This window comes from Procambarus clarkii, chromosome 11 (genome assembly GCF_040958095.1).
Source record: "Procambarus clarkii isolate CNS0578487 chromosome 11, FALCON_Pclarkii_2.0, whole genome shotgun sequence".
In the NCBI taxonomy this organism is placed as follows: domain Eukaryota; kingdom Metazoa; phylum Arthropoda; class Malacostraca; order Decapoda; family Cambaridae; genus Procambarus; species Procambarus clarkii.
Genome location: NC_091160.1, coordinates 46,299,578 through 46,315,380, shown reverse-complemented (window position 1 = coordinate 46,315,380; position 15,803 = coordinate 46,299,578). Strand labels below are relative to the sequence as shown.

The window sequence follows — 15,803 nt, the reverse complement described above, 5'->3', positions numbered from 1 at the left end:
ACGGCACGCATAGACGCAATAAAGCACCTAAATTATTGGGATCGACTCAAAGCTCTCCAAATGTACTCACTAGAAAGGAGACGAGAGAGATATCAAATAATATACACGTGGAAAATACTGGAGGGTCAGGTCCCTAATCTACACAGTAAAATAACAACATACTGGAGTGAACGATATGGAAGAAAATGCAGAATAGAACCAGTGAAGAGCAGAGGTGCCATAGGCACAATCAGAGAACACTGTATAAACATCAGAGGTCCACGGTTGTTCAACACCCTCCCAGCGAGCATAAGAAATATTGCCGGAACAACCGTGGACATCTTCAAGAGGAAACTAGATTGTTTCCTCCAAGGAGTACCGGACCAACCGGGCTGTGGTGGGTATGTGGGCCGCTCCAAGCAACAGCCTGGTGGACCAAACTCTCACAAGTCAAGTCTGGCCTCGGGCCGGGTTTGGGGAGTAGAAGAACTCCCAGAACCTCATCAATTAGGCATCAACCAGGTACCGTGCACACACTGCCCCCACCCCACGCCTACCCTGGATATCCTGCCGCCTCCACATTAGCCTGCCTCATCACCTGGGCGACCAGCAGTCAACACAGAAAGACGCCCGGTCAATATCCAGTAGCGGAGAATATTAGATGACCTATTTCAACACCATGTGCGCCGCGCCCCCCTCGCCCTGATATAGGGGGTGAGGCGCCCATATATAGGGGATGTATCAGGCCCTATATCAGGGCGCCTCACCCGCTATATCAAGAGGCAGGCTCCCCTCAATAATAAGCCATCTTAGGCCTAATATATGTGGTATAGTAGCCAAGCCTCGACCACACTAGCCTAGCCTCGGCCACACTGGCCTAGCCTCGGCCACACTGGCCTAGCCTCGGCCACACTAGCCTAGCCTCGGCCACACTAGCCTAGCCTCGGCCACACTAGCCTAGCCTCGGCCACACTAGCCTAGCCTCGGCCACACTAGCCTAGCCTCGGCCACACCAGCCTAGCCTCGGCCACACCAGCCTAGCCTCGGCCACACCAGCCTAGCCTCGGCCACACCAGCCTAGCCTCGGCCACACCAGCCTAGCCTCGGCCACACCAGCCTAGCCTCGGCCACACCAGCCTAGCCTCGGCCACACTAGCCTAGCCTCGGCCACACCAGCCTAGCCTCGACCACACCAGCCTAGCCTCGACCACACCAGCCTAGCCTCGACCACACCAGCCTAGCCTCGACCACACCAGCCTAGCCTCGACCACACCAGCCTAGCCTCGACCACACCAGCCTAGCCTCGACCACACCAGCCTAGCCTCGACCACACCAGCCTAGCCTCGACCACACCAGCCTAGCCTCGACCACACCAGCCTAGCCTCGACCACACCAGCCTAGCCTCGACCACACCAGCCTAGCCTCGACCACACCAGCCTAGCCTCGGCCACACCAGCCTAGCCTCGACCACACCAGCCTAGCCTCGACCACACCAGCCTAGCCTCGACCACACCAGCCTAGCCTCGACCACACCAGCCTAGCCTCGACCACACCAGCCTAGCCTCGACCACACTAGCCTAGCCTCGACCACACCAGCCTAGCCTCGACCACACCAGCCTAGCCTCGACCACACTAGCCTAGCCTCGACCACACCAGCCTAGCCTCGACCACACCAGCCTAGCCTCGACCACACCAGCCTAGCCTCGACCACACCAGCCTAGCCTCGACCACACCAGCCTAGCCTCGACCACACTAGCCTAGCCTCGACCACACCAGCCTAGCCTCGACCACACCAGCCTAGCCTCGGCCACACCAGCCTAGCCTCGGCCACACTAGCCTAGCCTCGACCACACCAGCCTAGCCTCGACCACACCAGCCTAGCCTCGACCACACCAGCCTAGCCTCGACCACACTAGCCTAGCCTCGACCACACCAGCCTAGCCTCGACCACACCAGCCTAGCCTCGACCACACTAGCCTAGCCTCGACCACACCAGCCTAGCCTCGACCACACCAGCCTAGCCTCGACCACACCAGCCTAGCCTCGACCACACTAGCCTAGCCTCGACCACACCAGCCTAGCCTCGACCACACCAGCCTAGCCTCGGCCACACCAGCCTAGCCTCGGCCACACTAGCCTAGCCTCGACCACACCAGCCTAGCCTCGACCACACCAGCCTAGCCTCGACCACACCAGCCTAGCCTCGACCACACTAGCCTAGCCTCGACCACACTAGCCTAGCCTCGACCACACTAGCCTAGCCTCGACCACACCAGCCTAGCCTCGACCACACCAGCCTAGCCTCGACCACACCAGCCTAGCCTCGACCACACTAGCCTAGCCTCGACCACACTAGCCTAGCCTCGACCACACTAGCCTAGCCAAACAATTCCTATTTTTTTGGCGGGAAAGAACTACGTAGCATTCTCCCGCCAAAAAAATGATTATTTTCTATTTTTACTATTAAATATATATAATATTTACATGTTTTCACAAACAGCTCAAAAACAATCTGGAAATATATGCAATTTCCCCGTGAATCTGTTTACACTTTCACTCAATACATCGTAATTTTTGACGAAATCGACCAATCCGTTAAACCCGAGACATATTACTTAAAAGTCAAGACCTAGAATATATTAGTAAACATTGGAGACCAAACTACTTGATTTTTGTACATATATGTGGTGATGGACCACCAGAAAGTACATATATGTGGTGATGGACCACCAGAAAGTACATATATGTGGTGATGGACCACCAGAGAGTACATATATGTAGTGATGGACCACCAGAAAGTACATATATGTAGTGATGGACCACCAGAAAGTACATATATGTGGTGATGGACCACCAGAAAGTACATATATGTGGTGATGGACCACCAGAAAGTACATATATGTAGTGATGGACCACCAGAAAGTACATATATGTAGTGATGGACCACCAGAAAGTACATATATGTAGTGATGGACCACCAGAAAGTACATATATGTAGTGATGGACCACCAGAAAGTACATATATGTGGTGATGGACCACCAGAAAGTACATATATGTGGTGATGGACCACCAGAAAGTACATATATGTAGTGATGGACCACCAGAAAGTACATATATGTGGTGATGGACCACCAGAAAGTACATATATGTAGTGATGGACCACCAGAAAGTACAAATATGTAGTGATGGACCACCAGAAAGTACCAATATGTAGTGATGGACCACCAGAAAGTACAAATATGTAGTGATGGACCACCAGAAAGTACAAATATGTAGTGATGGACCACCAGAAAGTACCAATATGTAGTGATGGACCACCAGAAAGTACCAATATGTAGTGATGGACCACCAGAAAGTACCAATATGTAGTGATGGACCACTAGAAAGTACCAACCACCTCCCCCCTCCCCGATAACAAATTCCGTCGCCGCCAGACGACCGTATCATCCTCACAATGACTGAACTATGACCCAATTACTACACAAACAACGACAAATGACTGCTGTCATAGAGACGAGTGCACCATTAGGAGCACAACACGTTACTCAACACACTTTTTATATAAAAAGTTTGATTGAACAGAAACAATTCTATAAATGTACCTGTTTACGATTACCAGGCTACATGTCTCTCTCACACACACACACACACACACACACACACACACACACACACACACACACACACACACACACACACACACACCTGTACAAGCTGCAGGAATGGTCGAACAAATGGATGTTAGAGTTTAACCCAAGCAAATGTAATGTAATGAAGATAGGGGTAGGAAGCAGGAGACCAGATACAAGGTATCACTTGGGAGATGAAATACTTCAAGACAAGAGTCCGAGAGAGAGAAAGACCTGGGGGTTGATATCACGCCAGACCTGTCCCCTGAAGCTCATATCAAGAGGATAACAGCAGCAGCATATGCCAGGTTGGCTAACATAAGAACGGCCTTTAGAAACTTGTGTAAGGAATCTTTCAGAACATTATATACCACATATGTCAGACCAATCCTGGAGTATGCGGCTCCAGCATGGAGTCCATATCTAGTCAAGCATAAGACTAAACTGGAAAAGGTTCAAAGGTTTGCCACCAGACTAGTACCCGGGCTGAGAGGTATGAGCTACGAGGAGAGACTACGGGAATTGAACCTCACTTCGTTGGAAGACAGAAGAGTTAGGGGGGACATGATCACCACATTCAAGATTCTGAAGGGAATTGATAGGGTAGATAAAGACATGCTATTTAACACAAGGGGCACACGCACAAGGGGACACAGGTGGAAACTGAGCGCCCAAATAAGCCACAGAGATATTAGAAAGAACTTTTTTAGTGTCAGAGTGGTTGACAAATGGAATGCATTAGGAAGTGATGTGGTGGAGGCTGACTCCATACACAGTTTCAAGTGTAGATATGATAGAGCCCAGTAGGCTCAGGAACCTGTACACCTGTTGATTGACGGTTGAGAGGCGGGACCAAAGAGCCAGAGCTCAACCCCCGCAAGCACAACTAGGTGAGTACACACACACACACACACACACACACACACACACACACACACACACACACACACACACACACACACACACACACACACAGTGTGTGTGTGTGTGTGTGTGTGTGTGTGTGTGTGTGTGAGAGAGAGATATTGGACCCTAGCCTAACCTGCCCAGCCCAATAATGGTAATATAACGTATGGTGTGACGTCACTGGGGTTGAAATGTTCATCACGGTACAGGTTTTGGACCCTAATGGAAGCTGCTGCAATTATGGTGCAGTGTGCAGTAAATGGTGCAGGGGGGGGGGACACGTGTCTGCTGCGGTGTTGCAGGGGGGAGGGACACGTGTCTGTTGCGGTGTTGCAGGGGGGGGACACGTGTCTGCTGAGGTGTTGCAGGGGGGGACACGTGTCTGCTGAGGTGTTGCAGGGGGGAGGGACACGTGTCTGCTGAGGTGTTGCAGGGGGGGGGGACACGTGTCTGCTGAGGTGTTGCAGGGGGGAGGGACACGTGTCTGCTGAGGTGTTGCAGGGGGGACGGGACACGTGTCTGCTGAGGTGTTGCAGGGGGGGACACGTGTCTGCTGCGGTGTTGCAGGGGGGGGACACGTGTCTGCTGAGGTGTTGCAGGGGGGAGGGACACGTGTCTGCTGAGGTGTTGCAGGGGGGAGGGACACGTGTCTGCTGAGGTGTTGCAGGGGGGAGGGACACGTGTCTGCTGAGGTGTTGCAGGGGGGAGGGACACGTGTCTGCTGAGGTGTTGCAGGGGAGAGGGACACGTGTCTGCTGAGGTGTTGCAGGGGGGAGGGACACGTGTCTGCTGAGGTGTTGCAGGGGGGACGGGACACGTGTCTGCTGAGGTGTTGCAGGGGGGGACACGTGTCTGCTGAGGTGTTGCAGGGAGGGACACGTGTCTGCTGAGGTGTTGCAGGGGGGAGGGACACGTGTCTGCTGAGGTGTTGCAGGGGGGAGGGACACGTGTCTGCTGAGGTGTTGCAGGGGGGGGACACGTGTCTGCTGAAATGTTGCAGGGGGGGGACACGTGTCTGCTGAGGTGTTGCAGGGGGGACGGGACACGTGTCTGCTGAGGTGTTGCAGGGGGGACGGGACACGTGTCTGCTGAGGTGTTGCAGGGGGGGACACGTGTCTGCTGAGGTGTTGCAGGGGGGAGGGACACGTGTCTGCTGAGGTGTTGCAGGGGGGAGGGACACGTGTCTGCTGAGGTGTTGCAGGGGGGGACACGTGTCTGCTGAGGTGTTGCAGGGGGGACGGGACACGTGTCTGCTGAGGTGTTGCAGGGGGGGACACGTGTCTGCTGAGGTGTTGCAGGGGGGAGGGACACGTGTCTGCTGAGGTGTTGCAGGGGGGGGACACGTGTCTGCTGAGGTGTTGCAGGGGGGACGGGACACGTGTCTGCTGAGGTGTTGCAGGGGGGGACACGTGTCTGCTGAGGTGTTGCAGGGGGGAGGGACACGTGTCTGCTGAGGTGTTGCAGGGGGGAGGGACACGTGTCTGCTGAGGTGTTGCAGGGGGGGGACACGTGTCTGCTGAGGTGTTGCAGGGGGGGACACGTGTCTGCTGAGGTGTTGCAGGGGGGAGGGACACGTGTCTGCTGAGGTGTTGCAATGGGGGGACACGTGTCTGCTGAGGTGTTGCAATGGGGGGACACGTGTCTGCTGAGGTGTTGCAGGGGGGGGACACGTGTCTGCTGAGGTGTTGCAGGGGGGGGGACACGTGTCTGCTGAGGTGTTGCAGGGGGGAGGGACACGTGTCTGCTGAGGTGTTGCAATGGGGGGACACGTGTCTGCTGAGGTGTTGCAGGGGGGACGGGACACGTGTCTGCTGAGGTGTTGCAGGGGGGACGGGACACGTGTCTGCTGAGGTGTTGCAGGGGGGGGACACGTGTCTGCTGAGGTGTTGCAGGGGGGACGGGACACGTGTCTGCTGAGGTGTTGCAGGGGGGACGGGACACGTGTCTGCTGAGGTGTTGCAGGGGGGACGGGACACGTGTCTGCTGAGGTGTTGCAGGGGGGACGGGACACGTGTCTGCTGAGGTGTTGCAGGGGGGACGGGACACGTGTCTGCTGAGGTGTTGCAGGGGGGAGGGACACGTGTCTGCTGAGGTGTTGCAGGGGGGAGGGACACGTGTCTGCTGAGGTGTTGCAATGGAAGGACACGTGTCTGCTGAGGTGTTGCAGGGGGGACGGGACACGTGTCTGCTGAGGTGTTGCAGGGGGGACGGGACACGTGTCTGTTGAGGTGTTGCAGGGGGGACACGTGTCTGCTGAGGTGTTGCAGGGGGGGACACGTGTCTGCTGAGGTGTTGCAGGGGGGACGGGACACGTGTCTGCTGAGGTGTTGCAGGGGGGGGGACACGTGTCTGCTGAGGTGTTGCAGGGGGGGGGACACGTGTCTGCTGAGGTGTTGCAGGGGGGACGGGACACGTGTCTGCTGAGGTGTTGCAGGGGGGACGGGACACGTGTCTGCTGAGGTGTTGCAGGGGGGACGGGACACGTGTCTGCTGAGGTGTTGCAGGGGGGACGGGACACGTGTCTGCTGAGGTGTTGCAGGGGGGACGGGACACGTGTCTGCTGAGGTGTTGCAGGGGGGACGGGACACGTGTCTGCTGAGGTGTTGCAGGGGGGACGGGACACGTGTCTGCTGAGGTGTTGCAGGGGGGACGGGACACGTGTCTGCTGAGGTGTTGCAGGGGGGACGGGACACGTGTCTGCTGAGGTGTTGCAGGGGGGACGGGACACGTGTCTGCTGAGGTGTTGCAGGGGGGACGGGACACGTGTCTGCTGAGGTGTTGCAGGGGGGGGACACGTGTCTGCTGAGGTGTTGCAGGGGGGGGGACACGTGTCTGCTGAGGTGTTGCAGGGGGGACGGGACACGTGTCTGCTGAGGTGTTGCAGGGGGGGGACACGTGTCTGCTGAGGTGTTGCAGGGGGGGGACACGTGTCTGCTGAGGTGTTGCAGGGGGGGACACGTGTCTGCTGAGGTGTTGCAGGGGGGACGGGACACGTGTCTGCTGAGGTGTTGCAGGGGGGACGGGACACGTGTCTGCTGAGGTGTTGCAGGGGGGGGGGGCACGTGTCTGCTGAGGTGTTGCAGGGGGGACGGGACACGTGTCTGCTGAGGTGTTGCAGGGGGGGGACACGTGTCTGCTGAGGTGTTGCAGGGGGGACGGGACACGTGTCTGCTGAGGTGTTGCAGGGGGGACGGGACACGTGTCTGCTGAGGTGTTGCAGGGGGGGGGCACGTGTCTGCTGAGGTGTTGCAGGGGGGACGGGACACGTGTCTGCTGAGGTGTTGCAGGGGGGGGGGACACGTGTCTGCTGAGGTGTTGCAGGGGGGAGGGACACGTGTCTGCTGCGGTGTTGCAGGGGGGGACACGTGTCTGCTGAGGTGTTGCAGGGGGGACACGTGTCTGCTGAGGTGTTGCAGGGAGGGACACGTGTCTGCTGAGGTGTTGCAGGGGGGGGGACACGTGTCTGCTGAGGTGTTGCAGGGGGACACACACGTGTCTGCTGAGGTGTTGCAGGGGGGAGGGACACGTGTCTGCTGAGGTGTTGCAGGGGGGGGACACGTGTCTGCTGAGGTGTTGCAGGGGGGGACACGTGTCTGCTGAGGTGTTGCAGGGGGGAGGGACACGTGTCTGCTGAGGTGTTGCAGGGGGACACACACGTGTCTGCTGAGGTGTTGCAGAGGGGAGGGACACGTGTCTGCTGAGGTGTTGCAGGGGGGGACACGTGTCTGCTGAGGTGTTGCAGGGGGGGGACACGTGTCTGCTGAGGTGTTGCAGGGGGGACGGGACACGTGTCTGCTGAGGTGTTGCAGGGGGGACGGGACACGTGTCTGCTGAGGTGTTGCAGGGGGGGGACACGTGTCTGCTGAGGTGTTGCAGGGGGGAGGGACACGTGTCTGCTGAGGTGTTGCAGGGGGGGGCACGTGTCTGCTGAGGTGTTGCAGGGGGGACGGGACACGTGTCTGCTGAGGTGTTGCAGGGGGGACGGGACACGTGTCTGCTGAGGTGTTGCAGGGGGGGACACGTGTCTGCTGAGGTGTTGCAGGGGGGAGGGACACGTGTCTGCTGAGGTGTTGCAGGGGGGAGGGACACGTGTCTGCTGAGGTGTTGCAGGGGGGAGGGACACGTGTCTGCTGAGGTGTTGCAGGGGGGAGGGACACGTGTCTGCTGAGGTGTTGCAGTGGGGGGACACGTGTCTGCTGAGGTGTTGCAGTGGGGGGACACGTGTCTGCTGAGGTGTTGCAGTGGGGGGACACGTGTCTGCTGAGGTGTTGCAGTGGGGGGACACGTGTCTGCTGGGGTGTTGCAGGGGAGGGGGGGAGACAGCCCCAGGGGGGGGCCACATACGAGGCAGGAACAAGTTACTTTTTAAAGGGACCTTTACACAATGAACCCAGGGAAGCGCCCACGCGCGCGCCCACACGCCCCCACATACGTACCATTATGCATGAACTCCCTCCACACGGCAGAGCTGTAGCTCCCGGGCCCCGCCTCACAAGACACCAACTCCCTGATGAGTCTTACACATCAGAATTGATTTCAATTCAAGAATCAGATTTGAATTGATCAGAATTGATATATCATCATTCTTATATATTCTTAAAATCAGACCTTTACACAAGATAATATACATAAATTCTTACTAAATTATTTGAAATGTTTTGTAAAGTTTCCATTCACACATTTGTTCATCCCTGCCTTTGTTTACTCTCTGAACACGCGAGGATTTTGTATGCCGTTATCATGGCTTATCGACGGAACAAATTGCCAGTTAACATACTACACGCTGGATCGCTAGGTTGTTTCAAGCGCAGGTTAGACATATATATGATTGACTCTGGGTGGAGATCAATAGGGAGCTGCCTCGTTCAGGCCACAATATAGGCCTTCTGTAGCTACCTATATTATATAACGCACCCCAGGAGGTCAGGGCAGGTCAGGGGAGGTCAGGGCAGGTCAGGGCAGGTCAGGGCAGGTCAGGGGAAGTCAATGCAGGTCAGGGGAAGTCAATGCAGGTCAGGGGAAGTCAATGCAGGTCAGGAGGTCAACAGGTCAATCAGCCAAGTAGATAAGACTATCCAGAGATCCCGCCACGCGTTATCTGTACCCAGCCTCCCTCCACAATGCCCAACCACCTCCGTTCTCTTCCTCCCAGACAGCACACACCAAATTAATGCTAAATAACGAGATTTATTCCTGCGTGGCGCGTTAGTTGATGAGCCGAGAGTCGTGTACTTCACTACCACTCACACCATGGCTCAAGCAACGCAACACCCTTATCCTGCGTGGCGCGTTAGTTGATGAGCCGAGAGTCGTGTACTTCACTACCACTCACACCATGGCTCAAGCAACGCAACACCACCCTTATCAACGTTATCAACACAACACCAATGTTATCAACAATAATCAACACAAGACCACCGTTATCAACACAAGACCACCGTTATCAACACAAGACCACCGTTATCAACAATAATCAACACAAGACCACCGTTATCAACACAAGACCACCGTTATCAACACAAGACCACCGTTATCAACACAAGACCACCGTTATCAACATTAATCAATGCAAATTCATTCTCCCTTCACTGGCATAGTCCCCTTGATCCAGCTTTACCTAGGGGGGGGGGGGGCTTAAAATACACCATACACCGTGTATATTGTTGTAGGACCCATCTCCCTTAATGTATACTGTATACAGGTATACATGACGCCTAAGCTACCAGTTATACGATTGGCTATTCCTCAGCTGCTTATTTATGGCTAGGTGAACAGGGGCATCAGGGGTAATGAGACGCGCCAAAACGTTTCGTCCTTCAGGGAGGCGAATTTTTAGGATCATTCGGTTGTGTTTCGACTACGCGGACCACTGTGCTAAAAGTGGTAGGTACAGCGACAGACTAGCGTCTTGCAGGGGCGGGGTTCGATGCCCGATGTTTCAAGTGCGGTCTTTCACGCCGTCCTATCCTAACTTCTTAAGTCTTTTAAGGAGTTTAAAGACTTAAGTCTTTAAGAAAAAGTGTCAAGTGAAAGGCAGGTATTTTCTGATCTATTAGTTCCCAAACATCTGTGTTAAATGATAATTTTTGGTTTCAAACACCTGTTTTAAAATGCTTATTTCTCAAACACCTGATTTAAATAATGATTTCTAAAACACTTGTGTAAGTTAGACCAAAATTTAACTTCAAATGTCACCTAACTTCGGGTCTAGAAAATCACTACAGATCTGGTGCCAAATTCACGAAGCAGTTACGCAAGCACTTACGAATGTGTACATCTTTCCTCAATCTTTGACGGCTTTGGTTACATTTATTAAACAGTTTACAAGCATGAAAACTTCCCAATCAACGGTTGTTATTGTTATAAACAGCCTCCTGGTGCTTCGGAGCTCATTAACTGTTTAATAATTATAAACAAAGCCGCCAAAGAGTGAGAAAAGATGTACAGGTTCGTAAGTGCTTGCGTAACTGCTTCGTGAATCTGGCCCGTACCAGAAATTCAGTGGTTACAGGGGGGGTAAGTTGATGTTAATTACTGTACTATCGTAGCTAATTACCCATTAGATGGGTAATTAGCTTCTGGTGAGAGGCCAAACAGTTGCATTTGTAACGGAGTAGCATGTTCAAGAGAACGGCATGATCGGTAATACTTTTGGCATGTGCTGTCACTCTCGTTAGTACACCATAACTTACTATTTTGGTCACGTAACGGGCGGAGACCAAGAGCTAGAACCATCAATTATTCACGTCGGGGTCATTACACACCTGTTTATTAACCCTAATCAATAACACTTGGGCCTGGTCAATACAAATTGTGAAAAAATAACACATCAAAAGCCCGGTACAGAGGGCAACACCTGCTAACGTTAGCGGTGGTTGTAAGCCAGTTACTTGTCTAGCGACGTTGTTAGACGTGACCAAGTCCCGTAGTAACGAGGAGACGGCGTTATTAAGCCCGCAGAAACCACTACATCCTGGATGATGGTAATTGTTTAACACACAATTTAATATCTAACTTCCCTCCCCCCCCCCAGTCACACTCACACTATTTTCCTCTCCTGTGGCGTAATGATTGTAAACTTAACTGTTCGTATAGCGTTTGTAAACTTAACTAAACATATAGCAGAAGCCTCTGCCTGAAACGCTGTGCGAACTAGTGGCTTTACAAGAACGTAAACACATATGTAAACTTCAATGTAAACCCAATGTAAACTTCTTGTATACATAAATAAACAAATAAATGAGGAATCTTACCTTAACACGTGGGCGGAGGCACAGCTGTTAAAGCTACATCTGTGTTAGTTAACACAGGCAGAGACTGGAGGGGATTGGGGGACACATAAACGAGTCACGTAATCACCGCACACGGCAACAGGGGAAGGCCATTCAGGTTGGTTTTTAGCGCGAGAGGAAAAGGTTGGGTGGGGAATGGGATGCACTATTACTCACGTGTCACAAGACAAGAGGGCGAGAGGAGCGTATAGTCTCCCTCTGAACGTCCAGACGCGAATGGCGTGTTTTCTCCCGTTCAACCCCCGCGGCGGCTGGCTCGCTGCCGGGGGGCCGCCGCCCAAACTCTCGTACCATAAACATTAATATATACACGTCAGAGAAACAGACTTTATAGATATATATACACATATATGAGGCTTCATATATTCATACATGCGGGAAGGTTGTATGTATCCATGTATGGTTTGTACATCGGGGATGTATTGGCAAATATGGATCGCTACGCGTAACTTGTCAGTGAGAGAGAGAAGGTAATATCAAGGTTACAACAGTGATTGTGTCATGAATTTAGTCATGTTTAAATAATTTTAATACAAATAATAATAATAATAATATTAATATATTTTTTATTTGGTTTGTGAACGATACAGTAAGTGCTAAAAGTACACAGGGGGGTAAAATATGAAGTTAACCGCAACTGTTTTTAAGCTCTCGTATGGCAGCAGATTCTTGGACAGGTTAAAACTATTCTTCAGTAATGGTTTATTCTTAAGAAGGATAACCCATTATTGTGGAGCAGTTGTATTAATGGGTTATTCTTCAGAAGAATATGAACTTTCTTAAAGTAAGCTGAGTATCTGCTAAGACTGCTAAAGAATATAGTATCGATATTGGAGGAATTATTTATGTCCAAGTTTGAGGTCAGATTTTGAGAAGACAGCCTCACCCGACTTTGCAGGGTGACTAGTGGGTGGATGGGGCAAGTCATAGGTGGGTCGGGGTTGTCCCCCAAAATTTCTGTGAGGAGGATCAGCTCTCATGGCCTTCATCATTAAGTTGTGGGGAGATAAAATAATGGTTGTCAAGGCCATAGAGTTTCATCTTCGCTTCAAAATATTCAGAATCTAGACACATTTACATTTAAAATGCATAACCTTTTAGACCCCAGGCACCGCCGGGTACCTTACCTTGAGGTTACCTTGAGGTTACCTTGAGGTGCTTCCGGGGCTTAGCGTCCCCGCGGCCCGGTCGTCGACCAGGCCTCCTGGTTGCCTGACTGATCAACCAGGCTGTTGATCTACTTTTTGACGGGTACACCACATGCAAGAAATATCTTTGAAATAATATTTACAATAACAGGTTATAATTAATAATATTTTTTTTACCTAATACAATAATAAATGTAACAAATTTGTAATGATGTTAAGCACAGTATAGAAAAGTGAGGTGGTTCGTGGTACACCTGTTCACCTGATACACCTGTTCACCTGATACTCCTGTTCACCTGACACACATCTGTTCACCTAACACACACCTGTTCACCCAGCAGTAAACAGGCACCCTGGAGCCAGACAACTGTTGTGGGTGGCATCCTGGTGGTAGGGGGGGAGGGGGAGTTGCCAGCAGAACCGCCATCTTTTTTTGTATAAACAATTAAGTTAATATTTCCGTATTAAATAAACCCATGAAACTGAAACAAGTAAACAAAATAAACAAATAAACAAATTTAACAGTCACATACAAACGGAACAACAGAAATAACAGAAAAAATTTATATACAAAGGGGAATACAATAGGCTGTTGTACAGGACGCCAACACTAACAGTTGTGTAGTGTGAAGCCATCAATGTATTGTGGTACATAGTGTCATTGTCATGTTTTATATGTAAACACTACAGGGGATTCTTGCTTTATGTTATGATCGATTTGTGTGTTCTGAAGGGAGGAATATTTTGGTGATAGAGGAAGGCTGAAGCACTGAGATGGGATTGAACTATTGGGACACACACACACACACACACACACACACACACACACACACACACACACACACACACACACACACACACACACACTTACACACACACACACACACACACACACACACACACACCAAAGGGACAGTACACAATGAAGGGGAACAGCCTACCTGTAACGATTCGAGAAAGAGACCTGGGAGTGGATGTGACACCTAATCTAACTCCTGAGGCACATATAAATAGGATAACGACAGCAGCGTACTCTACACTGGCGAAAATTAGAACTTCATTCAGAAACCTAAATGAGGAGGCTTTTAGGGCGCTTTACACTGCCTACGTGAGACCCGTCTTAGAGTATGCCGCGCCATCATGGAGCCCCCATCTGAGGAAACACATAAAGAAACTGGAGAAGGTTCAGAGGTTTGCGACGAGGCTTGTCCCAGAGTTACGAGGGATGGGATATGAAGAGCGGCTGAAGGAACTGAACCTTACGACACTAGAGAAAAGAAGGGAGAGAGGAGATATGATAGGGACATATAAAATACTCAGGGGAATTGACAAAGTGGAAATAGATGAAATGTTCAAACGTAATAATAACAGAACGAGGGGACATGGGTGGAAACTGGAAACTCAGATGAGTCACAGAGATGTTAGGAAGTTTTCTTTTAGCGTGAGAGTAGTAGAAAAATGGAATGCACTTGGGGAACAGGTTGTGGAAGCAAATACTATTCATACTTTTAAAACTAGGTATGATAGGGAAATGGGACAGGAGTCATTGCTGTAAACAACCGATAGCTAGAAAGGCGGGATCCAAGAGTCAATGCTCGATCCTGCAAGCACGTATAGGTGAGTACATATAGGTGAGTACACACACACACACACACACACACACACACACACACACACACGGTATGCCACCAGGCTCGTCCCGGAACTGAGAGGATTGAGCTACGAGGAAAGGCTAAAGGAGCTGAACCTCACATCCCTGGAAAACAGAAGAGTAAGGGGAGACATGATAACCACCTACAAAATTCTCAGGGGAATTGACAGGGTGGACAAAGACAAACTCTTCAGCACGGGTGGGACACGAACAAGGGGACACAGGTGGAAACTTAGTACCCAGATGAGCCACAGAGACGTTAGAAAGAATTTTTTCAGTGTCAGAGTAGTTAATAAATGGAATGCTTTAGGCAGTGATGTGGTGGAGGCTGACTCCATACACAGTTTCAAATGTAGGTATGATAGAGCCCAGTAGGCTCAGGACTCTGTACACCAGTTGATTGACAGTTGAGAGGCGGGACCAAAGAGCCAAAGCTCAACCCCCGCAAGCACAATTAGGTGAGTACAATTAGGTGAGTACACACACACACACACACACACACACACACACACACACACACACACACACACACACACACACACACACACACACACACACACACACACACGAGGGGCCTCGTAGCCTGGTGGTGAGGGGCCTCGTAGCCTGGTGGATAGCGCGCAGGACTCGTAATTCTGTGGCGCGGGTTCGATTCCCGCACGAGGCAGAAACAAATGGGCAAAGTTTCTTTCACCCTAAGTGCCCCTGTTACCTAGCAGTAAATAGGTACCTGGGAGTTAGTCAGCTGTCACGGGCTGCTTCCTGGGGTGTGTGTGTGTGTGTGGGGTGGGGAAAAAAAAAAAAAAAAAAGTAGTTAGTAAACAGTTGATTGACAGTTGAGAGGCGGGCCGAAAGAGCAAAGCTCAACCCCCGCAAAAAAAAAACACAACTAGTAAACACACACACACGTCCTGTTAGAAGGTCTTGTTAGAAGGAGCTACACTGTGTTAGAAGGTGCTACACTGTGTTAGAAGGTGCTACACTGTGTTAGAAGGTGCTACACTGTGTTAGAAGGTGCTACACTGTGTTAGAAGGTGCTACACTGTGTTAGAAGGTGCTACACTGTGTTAGAAGGTGCTACACTGTGTTAGAAGGTGCTACACTGTGTTAGAAGGTGCTACACTGTGTTAGAAGGAGCTACACTGTGTTAGAAGGTGCTACACTGTGTTAGAAGGAGCTACACTGTGTTAGAAGGTG

At 51.6% G+C, this 15,803-nt stretch overlaps 1 protein-coding gene across 3 annotated transcripts in view; it reads right to left on the bottom strand.

Annotated features, from left to right (window-relative positions):
* LOC123758414 (clavesin-2) overlaps window positions 1-12,051 on the bottom strand; it is a 130,386-nt gene extending 118,335 nt beyond the window's left edge. For 2 of the 3 annotated variants that reach the window (XM_045742801.2, XM_045742799.2), the window contains exon 1: window positions 11,769-12,025. The gene's annotated coding sequence lies outside the window, so the exon portion shown is untranslated. Of the gene's footprint in view, window positions 1-11,768 lie in introns of all 3 variants that reach the window. The other variant, XM_045742800.2, reaches the window with a different exon arrangement.
* Between the last annotated feature and the right edge of the window lie 3,752 nt (window positions 12,052-15,803).